This window comes from Haemaphysalis longicornis, unplaced genomic scaffold (genome assembly GCF_048455015.1).
Source record: "Haemaphysalis longicornis isolate Haplotype H1 unplaced genomic scaffold, Haemaphysalis longicornis Haplotype H1 scaffold_9, whole genome shotgun sequence".
Lineage (NCBI taxonomy): Eukaryota > Metazoa > Arthropoda > Arachnida > Ixodida > Ixodidae > Haemaphysalis > Haemaphysalis longicornis.
In genome coordinates, this window is record NW_027526460.1 from 122,984,583 (window position 1) to 122,995,287 (window position 10,705).

At 44.5% G+C, this 10,705-nt stretch overlaps 1 long non-coding RNA gene across 1 annotated transcript; it reads left to right on the forward strand.

The window, feature by feature from the left end:
- The first annotated feature begins 9,139 nt into the window (after positions 1-9,139).
- LOC144152303 (uncharacterized) lies at positions 9,140-10,123 on the forward strand. Its single transcript, XR_013319139.1, has 3 exons — positions 9,140-9,207; positions 9,500-9,600; positions 9,949-10,123. It is a non-coding gene; the product is annotated as an uncharacterized LOC144152303 (long non-coding RNA).
- Positions 10,124-10,705: the final 582 nt, after the last annotated feature.

Sequence of the window (10,705 nt, forward strand, 5' to 3'; positions counted from 1 at the left end):
TGGTGTTAGATATGGATATTTGATCCGAATTTGATGATCCATGCATGTAACAGTATGCAATTCACATTTGTTTGTGTATGGCGAAAGTGCTGCCGCTAATAAGTGCCCGCTCCGCCAAGAAACTTTTGGGCTTCCAGGTGTAGCCCAGAACGCCAGCTGTATAAAAACATGTCCCAAAAAAGAAACTTTTCAAGAGAAGGCTATTACGAGAAATTTCATTGGGCGAGAGTCGATGGGGAGAGCGGGAGGCAGAACATATAGTAGGCGTATCGGAAGAAATTACGGAATATTCACATTCGGGTATTTTTTTCTCTCCACGCCAACGGGTCAGGCGTGAGACCTTTGTTAGAAAGAAATAGTAGCGCTTTTATTAAAGTCGACAAATTTGCACCAAAAGTCAGAGGAGAGAAATTTAATTCCCTGAGGACACCCCTCACTGGTTTGGAGTGACCGGAATCACAACGGATGGGATAAATAGAGTTTGTCCTCCTCCTCCAACTCCCTGAGTGCAAAAATTTCGTCCTGCGTTTATATATCTCGAACTTTGATTGCGGCACGTCTTATCTCTACTTTTCTTTTCTTTTCAGTGGCTTAGACAACAATTTCATTGCTTCTTTTGCAAGAAGAGGCGGTGATGTTATGATATCTAATCGCTCGCCAAACATTTGGGAACGCTAACGCGTATAAGTGTCCGCCCCATATGTGTTTATATGTATTTATAACGGCGATATAAGCACGGTAAATATGAGATGAAGCAGAGTAGAATGGCTGGGTGATAAACTACGCTGCTATACCTGTGTTTGGGGGCCCTCTTTGTTACCAAATATAATGCGCTTTTATGCGTATTTACGGTCTGCTAGCCACCCTATATACTAAGAAACTGCTCGTACACCACGGCAGCATGTAATCCCCTCGCGTAGTGTGGGATTTTCAAGATTCAGTAACCACGCTTAGTATCTGCGAAAAAAAGAGAGAAGAAGAATCCGTGGAAGAATGCAAAGCTTTCAAACACGCTCCCCAGTTCGGTCAACCTACGGCTCCGCAGCAAGGCGACAGCCCTTTATCAGCACCCCGTTTTATTTGGAGGCTCCCGCCTACTATAATACATTTCCGAGTGATTTTGTTGCAGTATGTAGTAGATATACATGCAAATAACGTTACGACACACGTTTTTACAAAGTTCCATTCACGGGTGCTGAAAGCAGTCTGCGCGGCGGGACGCACCCAGAGTTGCGCGGCTCTGCCGCGTCTGGCGCTGCGGTCACCCGGCAAACTTCGCTGTCCGGAGCCTATAATCCATGGTACTGGCGGTGTCGTTTTGGTGTAGTTGGCCTGCTTGAAGTTCGTCGAACCGTTGCGCGACTGTGAGGAAGGTCGTCTTCTCCGGCAGAGCACCCCCATCTCCTTTGTCATGGAGCTTCTGGGGCTAACTACCTTGAAAAGAAATTTCTGCTGCTTCGACTGCCTAAGCAGTAGAAAATTACTGAATACTTCCGACCTTCTGCAGGGTGCCAGTGGCGGTTACGATGCGGTACTACCCCACAATGACACCACGCACGACCTAAAAACTAATTCAGAAGAATGCCCCAAGAGTTCTGGCACCTTCATAACAACGCGGTTATTTTAACTAGCCTACACCCGTCAGGCGTATGGCGACGGGCTAGAGAAATAAGATTTAACAAACTCCCATACTACCATATTGGCACAGACGTGATATTACGGGGAGTCAGAACCTTCGTTTGGTATGTGAGGTGTCGTTATCACGTTTAATGACATCGGTTTTGGCGACTTCTAAGCAGACAAAATTGCGACGTGTTCCCGTAATCTCCGGGCGTAACGAGTAAAGAGCCCTGAGACAATATCTCTACTATTGAACGTTTGTCAAAGCTGCCAACGTCGCCGCTAATGTTGGCCTATTAAATCAACTTCGGTGAAAATGAGCGCCTCGGCCTCCTCAGGTCTTTATCCGCATTATCAACGTCATTAACCTGTGTTGAAATGAGAATAGTGAGGTTCCTATGTCAAAGCGTTTCGCTTCAGTTGCAGCGATGTTGATCCTGAGACGGTAATTGAACCTGACATTTTTGCGGCTTTTAGGGGACGCGAGAGGTGACCATGTGGTGTGTGCGCCTCAGTAATGGTCGTGGCATAGATTTTACAGTGTATGCGGCAGTATATCCCGCAATATGTTTTAAATAGAAACAGCAACAACAAAAGAACGTCGGAATAATAAAATCACAGTAAGTATTTTGTACCTTGAATTGGTTTGCAGACCGATTTTGCTAAAGATAACGTGAAATTGTTAATTTTTTTGTATATATATTAATGTACAGTGATGTTGTTTTATTGTGTTGCAAGCATCCTATCTTGTTATTTAGCTAGTTAGGTCATATTTTCCTTCTTTTGTAGCAAATTTATAGCATTGAAAATCAAAAAAACTTCGATTTGGGAAACGCCATATACGGTCGACAACCGATAATTTTGACTTCGCAGAGAATGTATATATAATTCCCAACGATTTTTTCTCCGCAAAAACGGATGGTCGGAAAAAATAACTTTGTTTACGCCTTGGGTCCCCTGGGGATGAAAGAAGTTGTCGATGCGTTTCTTCACACACTCTCGCTTACGGGCAACCAAGTCCGCCTGGATCTCCGCCGGTGTGGCATGGTCGCTTTACGCTGATGAAAGTACCACGAAGACTCGAGTTAGGTCCGCATAAGACGGCTCCGGAACACACGGCGCATCGCCATCCGAGTCACAGCAGCTGCTTAGTAGTTGCAAAACCTGCTTTATTATGTCATCGCCGTCCGAATTGGCGCACGACGACACCGCACTGTCGACATCTGCGAAGTCTGCTAACATGAATGTTTCCGGGATGAGTGCAAAAAAGCGTCGCAGATGATTAATGGTGTCCGCATTTGAGTCCGTTGCGCTGAGTGGCAGTTTAGGCTCTTTCATTGCAGAGTCGGGCTGACTTCCGAATGTAAATCTGGCATGTCGGAAACAGCTACCGATTGTGACTGCAGACACCGCCTTTCAGGCATCGGCAAGTATGCTCACGGTGGATATCGGGTCAACGTTGTAGTTAATTTGACTCTCCAAGCACCGTGACACGCGCTGGAGCAGGCGAGAACGGTACTTGTTGTGTTCGGCGGGAGGAATTCTAGATCAATCGCTCGCAGACAGCTTATCGGCTCGTGAGAACTGCAGTTGCCCACAATGAGAAGAATCTTGCTCTTGTGCGACGCAAACGTCCGCTCCTGTTTTCGAACGTGCACTTTGAACAGCATAAATTGTCACATAAATTGTCACATGGGCTGAAAAATGTAGCTGGTAGATTTGGTATAAATGTTGTTTTTTCAGCACCCATTAAGATGGGAAAAATTTGTGGTCGAATAGAAAGAAAATTGGCAGAATCTGATATTGCAGTTAAAAAGAAATGCTCTGTTAAGCACAGGTCCCCTCTAGTCGAGTGTAAAACGGGGGTGGTCTATCAAATTCCGTTTAATTGTGGCCACGTATATGTTGGGCAAACCGGTCGTTGCATTAATATAAGATTATTAGAGCACAAAAACTCACTAAAAAACAAGAAAGATTCACATATCACCAGACACTGTTCCGAGCATAGGTGCTTTCCGCTTTTTCATGACACCACCATCCTTTCGGTTCACACTAATCAGATCACTAGGGAAGTTATCGAAGCATTTCACATTAGAAAAAGAGGCGATATCTGCATAAGTGAGCCGTCGATAGCATTACATGAAAAAAAATTCTTATTTCTAGATAAGTCCGTGACTTAGAGTTTGGTGTTACTTTGTACTGATAATCTCGATATGCGTCATGTCAGCGCACGTGGGTTTTGGGGACATAGTATATATATGCGTGTTGCAGTTTATTAAAAAATAGTTGTGAGTACAGCGTCGTCCTGTCGTCTTTCTCTCCTAGTGTCCCCGTTTTTTACGCTGTTTCGTGAAGATGATACATAACCAGTACCAACTCGCCCAAATGTCGATCCTTCTGCTTTGAACAGGTGTCGCGAGATCAACGCCTTGTTATTGGCTTCATGCAAGACGGGAAGAATTTGTTCCCCTCGAAACATCGAGAATTTTTCGATTTTCCAATCACCCGCAGGTGTAGCTTTTTTGTCCTCTAAGAGTTGCTGCCTACAACGACGGTGACTCGTTCCTTGCTGAGCCTTTCTCTGTGGCAAGGCTTCCAAGACCGGGCAGGTTTCTTGTCTGGTAGCAGCTTATAAAAAAGCCCGGTTACGTCGAGGTGGAAGGTGCCGTCTGGTGAGTACTGCCGAAGCAGCTTAACAAGCTTTATTTTGCGGTAGTTCACTAAGTGTGCTATCAGTTGCACCCCTTTCACCTTACATTTTTTTGAAGGCGAGATCGCAGCGTCTTTTAAAGATCTCCAGCCAACCTTCAGTGAACTTAATTTTTTTTATGCCAAATAGATTAAATGGTGTATTCATGGTAGGTTAAGGCCAGTGCTACACCAGGGTGGCCAGTCACCTCTGGTGAGGTAGTTTGTTAGCGGCAGTGGTCACCGGGATCAGCCAGCACCACAAGCTTTATTCGGAAATTCAATCAACACGCGGATTTTTTTAATCCGATGAGAATTGTGCGGCACCGGGATTCGAACCACGGTCCTTCTGCACGCGAGGCGGATTCTTTACCTCTACGCCAACACGAACGACAGAAAAAGTAAAAAAGGCTTTCAGAGAAATGCATGTGCGCAAAGCACCTGGTGAGTATCAGAAAACAGCAGACCTCTTGAAGAATGGTGGCCAAATTGTACTAGAAAAACTGGCAAACCTGCATACACAGTGCCTAATGACCGTAAGTATAGCGCAATCTTGGAAGAACACGAACATCATCCTAATCCATAAAAAAGGGGACATGAACGAGTTGTTAAATTACCGGCCGATCAGCTTACTGTCAGCCGTCTACAAGGTACAGCCTAAGGTAATCGCCAAGAGATTTCTGCCACCTTAAATTTAAGTCAACCTGATGAACAATGAGGGTTTCCTAAAGGAAATTCAACAATGAACCATATTCACAGGATCAATCAGGTGATAGAGAAAAGCGTGGAGTATAGTCAACCCCTTTGTATAGCCTTTATAGATTATGAGAAAGCATTTGACTAGGTCGAAACCTCAGCAGTCATTCCGGCATTAGGAAATCAGGGTGTAGACAAGCATTACGTAAGAATACTAGAGGATATCTAAAATGGGTCCACAGCTGCCATCCCCCTCCATAAGGAGAGCAGTAAAATACCTATAAGGAAGGATGTCAGACAAGGAGACACAATCTCTCCAATGTTATTCACAGCATGTTTACAAGAAGTATTCAGAACATTGGATTGGATCACGTGGGTGTTCGGGTTAATGGAGAATAAATCAGTAACCTCAGATTTCTCGTGGGACGAATAGCAAAGCATGATTACCGGTCTGGACAAGCATAGTCTCATTGTGTGCCTGAAAATTAATATGCAGAAAACTAAAGTAATGCTTAATAACCTCCGGCGAGCACATCGGTTTGAGATTAGTGGCTGGCGAGGCAGTTGAAATTGTACGCGAATATATCTACGTACGCCAAGTAGTGACCCCGGATCGCACCTATGAGGCAGAGATAATTAGAAGGTTAAGAATGAGGTGGAGTGCATTCGGCAGTCATTCTCAGATAATGAAGGCCAGCCTCCCAATGTCACTGATGAAGAAAGTGTATGACAGCTGCATCTTGCCGGCACTCACCTACGTGGCATAAACTTGGAGGCTCACTAAGAAGGTTTTGAGAACGACTCAGCGAACAATGGAGCGGAAGATGATAGGGGTAACATTAAGGGACATAAAGAGAGAGAAGTAGGTCAGCGAACCAAGGCATGTGAGAAGAGTTTTAGAAGAAGAAAAGGCGTGGGCAGGGCATGTAACGTGAAGGGAAGGTAACCGTTGTCAATTAGCGTAACTGATAGGATCACTAGACCATGCAAATGTGGTGGGGGCGGCAGAAAGGTAGATGTTCAGACGAGATAAAGACGTTCGCGGGGATGAATTGGTCGCAGTTAGCGCAGGACCGGGATAAATGGAGATCCATGGGAGAGTCCTTCGCCCTGCAGTGGGCGTAGAAGGGCTGATGATGATGGTGCCCATTCCAAGTGCAAGCGTATGGGCTTTTTCCTTCAAAAGGTGTCCGCAACGGCAGCACATTGAGTGACGGTAGCGGTGGGCTGGACGTTGAACGCTTCCTCTAACATCAGATAAACGCTTTGCCGCCCCGCTTTCGGTTCACTTGCCGAACATTTATCCCTCGCACCTAAAATCTTTTCCTTGTTTATTATGAAATCATGTAAGGTGTGTTTATAAACACTGAATATTCGGGCAACTTCGACCTCTGAACGGCCACTCAGCATTTAGGAGAAGTGTGGTGCATGGCATGCCCGTTTTGGTGGGCGGCACAGATGGGCTGTATATCTGCGGCGAGTATCCTGGAAATAAAAGGGCAGCACATACTCCGCACACCGCAAATTCTAGCGTTGAAGATAATCGTCTTGAAAAGTTTTTTCAAACAACATGTTTTTACGTTGTTCGTGAAAAATACGGTGCGTAGTTGTTTACGAGAAACAAGAGCTTTCTAAACTCATCCTCGTGCACAGGCAAGCTCCACGCAAAATTATTTCAACTGAGCGTAGTAACTTCAACTTTAACTTCAAATGAGTGTAGTATAAACACACATATAATTTACTTTCTTTATTCATTCTCGCCCGTTCTTTGTTTACAACTCAGATCATTGAAGAAGCTTTTTCAACATGTTCGGTTAAATTGGCAATTTGGCGCGGCCAAAGGCTACGGACGCCGACCCAGCCATTTTAATAAATTGTCCGTGTCAAAGCAGAATTGAGGCCACGTTGCAAGTGACGCATAATTCGTCTACTAAGTAAATGTTTCAAAAACCGAAATCTCGTGATTGGCCCTGGCGAAAAGTATCAAGATGTCCTTATACGTTAAAAATGGTCATACAATTAAAAACTGAGAACTGATCATTTTCAGTAAAAGCATCATTTAAAAAAATTCCCCGCATTTCCCCGAGGGGAACAATGTGAAAGTGCGAATGCACGAGTTGAATTTGCGCGGTTCGGTAATGTTCGCGAAAGAGAGATCACACACACACACACAACTACAAAGAAAGAAATATGCATTTATTCACAGACACCTATTTGTGTTGTCGTTGTACTTGATTGCTAGAGCGGATCGCAGCTTTGAAATTTCGTGTCAGTACTCCTTTAAGCGGGTGCATTAGCCCTTCTCACGCCCGATTCCTGGCCAATCCCCCACGTGGGTATGTGCCATGTCAGCAGGAACAACAACAAGAATGAGCCATGGGGACGCGGCCAGGCAGCGCGCGCCCATCTCCCCACGTTGCTAGCGAAGACGAGGAGCGCGCGCACCCGCAGCTGTTGCTATGCGGACTACGGCGGCGGACGATTCAGGCTCGCTTAAGAAGTGCATTCGCACTTAAAAAAATAAGGGTCTTTGTTTCAAATTAAATATATCACACCACCCACCAGGTGTATATAGTGCTAAAAGGGAAACGGGGAAGCATAACGGGGAAAAAGAGAAGCGTAGCGGGGATGAGCGTTTTGTTAATAGACCCTTATTAAAAGCTGCCCTCTTCGCTATTGAAAGTTTTTTATATTTGCTGCGTTTCTTCGACATGATCTTCGGCGTGGACTGTCAAGGCAACGTTGGCGCCATTTGACGTAGACTTCTCGGAGACAGCGAGCTTTTGCCTACCCGCCGAATTGATCGAACAAACACAGAACCGCAGGACGATGTAAAGAATGACAGATGGCAAACCAGCGAATGACGATAGGGCGTCAGTGGCCTGTTCGCGGGGAGCCCTAAACAGCAAGTCATGATCACGATGTTGGCATGACCTCGCAGTTGAGGCCGTGCTTCCAAGGTCGGCGCTTGCAGTTAGAAATCTCTGAAGCCTCACAGAAGCAGGCCTCGTAGATCAGTAATCTTTTTTTTTTTGAAGTTCAACCTTGTATCGTCGAGGTGCCAGAGGAGATAATGGCGGCCGGTTCGGCGTGCGCGACTGTGAGGAACAGGGTCCCGATTATCGAATTTAAAGCTGGTGGAACTCGCAAATGTCGGCCCGCCTTTTACGTTATCTCTATGGGATCTCTATGGGGCCATAGGTGGTGCCGAGGAGCCGCCCCAATAACCGAGACTGTACGGTTAATCGGTGTCCGATTAATCGGTCGTCGACTGTAATTGTCTCCTCATTCACCCACCGATGTTCAGACTATATTGATGTATGCATTTGTTCCCCGCTGATTGTTGACGCCCTGTTTGGCCCATGCTATTTCGGTGATCTCAGTTTCATGACCGTCCCTGAAAAAAAAAAACGGTATCTCTCTCAAAAAATAATAACGTCGCGTTATTCGGTTTTCACATTTCAAGTTGTGCGTTGAAGTGTGTTCGTGTGTTTATTCGCGTGCGCGAGAAATAAAAACTCAATTATACTTAACCCAAATTGTGTGATAATTTTGGCGAATGCGCAAAAAACTACGATTTATTTTTTCCTCCCAGTTCACAGATAAACATACATCGTCCGGCTATCAACAGGCTACTTGCCCAGAGGCAGAACTTTATCCAAAAAAAAAACTCTGGAATGGCCTTAGCTAACCGGTTACGATGAGGCGTCCGCGGCTCAAACCCAAGCACTTTGTTATGACAGCTCTGCAGACGGCTTCCTTTGCAGCAACGTATCGATGTTTCCTTTAAAACATGCGCTTTTTCTCTAGCTTTTTTGGAGCAGTGTTCTTTTTAGCCCGTTGAACTCCCAATTTCTTGGGGCGACAGGAGCCCGCCAGCTTTAGCAAGCGACACTCATCCGTTCTTAGTGAGACGACTTTTGGTGAAATTTCGTTTGCGACTTATGCACTTCATTCGCCGTGTGGCCAGACTTCAGTGCGTCCGTACAAATATAGAGGTAGAACACCCGCATATTCTGCTGGTTGGGCGTCCCTTCTCGAATAAATTTGGTGCACCTGTGTTAACACAGCAGCTGTCAGACGCATGTCACATATTTGCAGGTGGTTGCCAGAAGTAAGAGCATCATTCGCATCCGGTAAGCTCTAGGTGGGGTCGGTGCTGTCTTTGATTCTGCGGCGTCCCATATAGATCCTCCTAAGTTGGTTAGTTGGAAAAAACACTAAATTTTCAGAAACCTGATACCTGATACCTGTAATGTGGAAGACGGCAACAAATGAAATTTCATTGGCTCTCTGTGTTTGCTTATGAGTTCATTCGCTGCAGCCCACGATACGTTTATAAGAGGACGGTGCTGTATTGGAGTTATTGAAGCTTCATTGAAGTGAATTTGTGTTAGTTTGTTCAGGGCGTCGGATATGTGCAGAAACTCGTCCACTAGTCGAGAAAGCGAGCGACACTCATTCTTGATTTGTATATTCTTGCTTTTTATTACAGGGGAACACAGGCTACGCAGAGCAAATATCAAGCACCTGAACAGCTGGTTTGTACGATTGTGGCAAAAAGTAGGGGTAATGGAAAGTTATGACGCAGTAGAGGTAAGTTCTGCGTTTATTTACATTTCTGTCGCTCAATAATCCAAATATTAGCGCAGTTGAACTTATCCTAGTGTAGTTAAAATGCATAGAAACGACGTTGCCTTTGTACGGGCTCATGAAAAAAAATTAAAACTGTAATGATTTGTCCAATAATGTTTGTCAGATCAAGATATTTTCCCAACGACCACTGAAACTACTGCCGAAAAGAAATATTTTTTGTTTCACTACTTCTATCAGTTTCAAGCAGAGTAACAGTCGTACAAATAAAATACGAAAATTTGTAAATAAAATAAAATTTTGAAGTGAATGCATTGCCAAGTGTGTTTCAATATTGCTGCGTTGTTGCAGGTAACCACAAACGGATATCACGGTTCACTCGCAGCTAACCCCTTGTGGAAAGAAGAGGAAGAGAACCGTGAAACATTATGTTAAGGCATCGAAGAAAAAATGAACAATGTGTATCGTATTCACCCAGATGTGTATCGCACATTTATGTCGCAAATAATCGTTTTTATTCCATAAACAGGCATCGCTCTGGCTACTTGTAGCTTTTCTGGACATACGATAGAGTGACTAAGAAGCTGCAATTGAAGAACAGCGAAAATATCAGCATTATCTTTACTGTTGGTCTGCCACTAGAACGGCCATGGATATTTACATAGCTGAATTAAAGCAACTAATCTGATTATCTGACGTAACTCGAGCTCATTCGTTTGAAAAATATTTATAAGCGGTATCGTGCCGATAATTCCAGATAAAATTTATGTTTTGTATAAGAGACCGCATGTTTAAAATTGACGTAACTGCAGCTCGTATCACAGAAAAACATTTTAAAGACGGATCGTGTGGCCATAATTTTGCGTATAATTTATCTGTTGGAAATAAGAAAAACGGCTACAAATATGAGAACGAGCTCAGCAATTGTTTCATGGCGTACACCAGTAAAACCCCTTGAGAAGTGCTGCAAATCACATCACGAAACAGCGTACTTGTGTTGTAAGTATTGCGTGTTGGGTAAGATATTATGTTGAGTACGTGAAAGGCTTGCAGAAGTAGTGTATGTACTCGTGGCGGATTAATTTTGTAATAATGCCATATCTCTAAA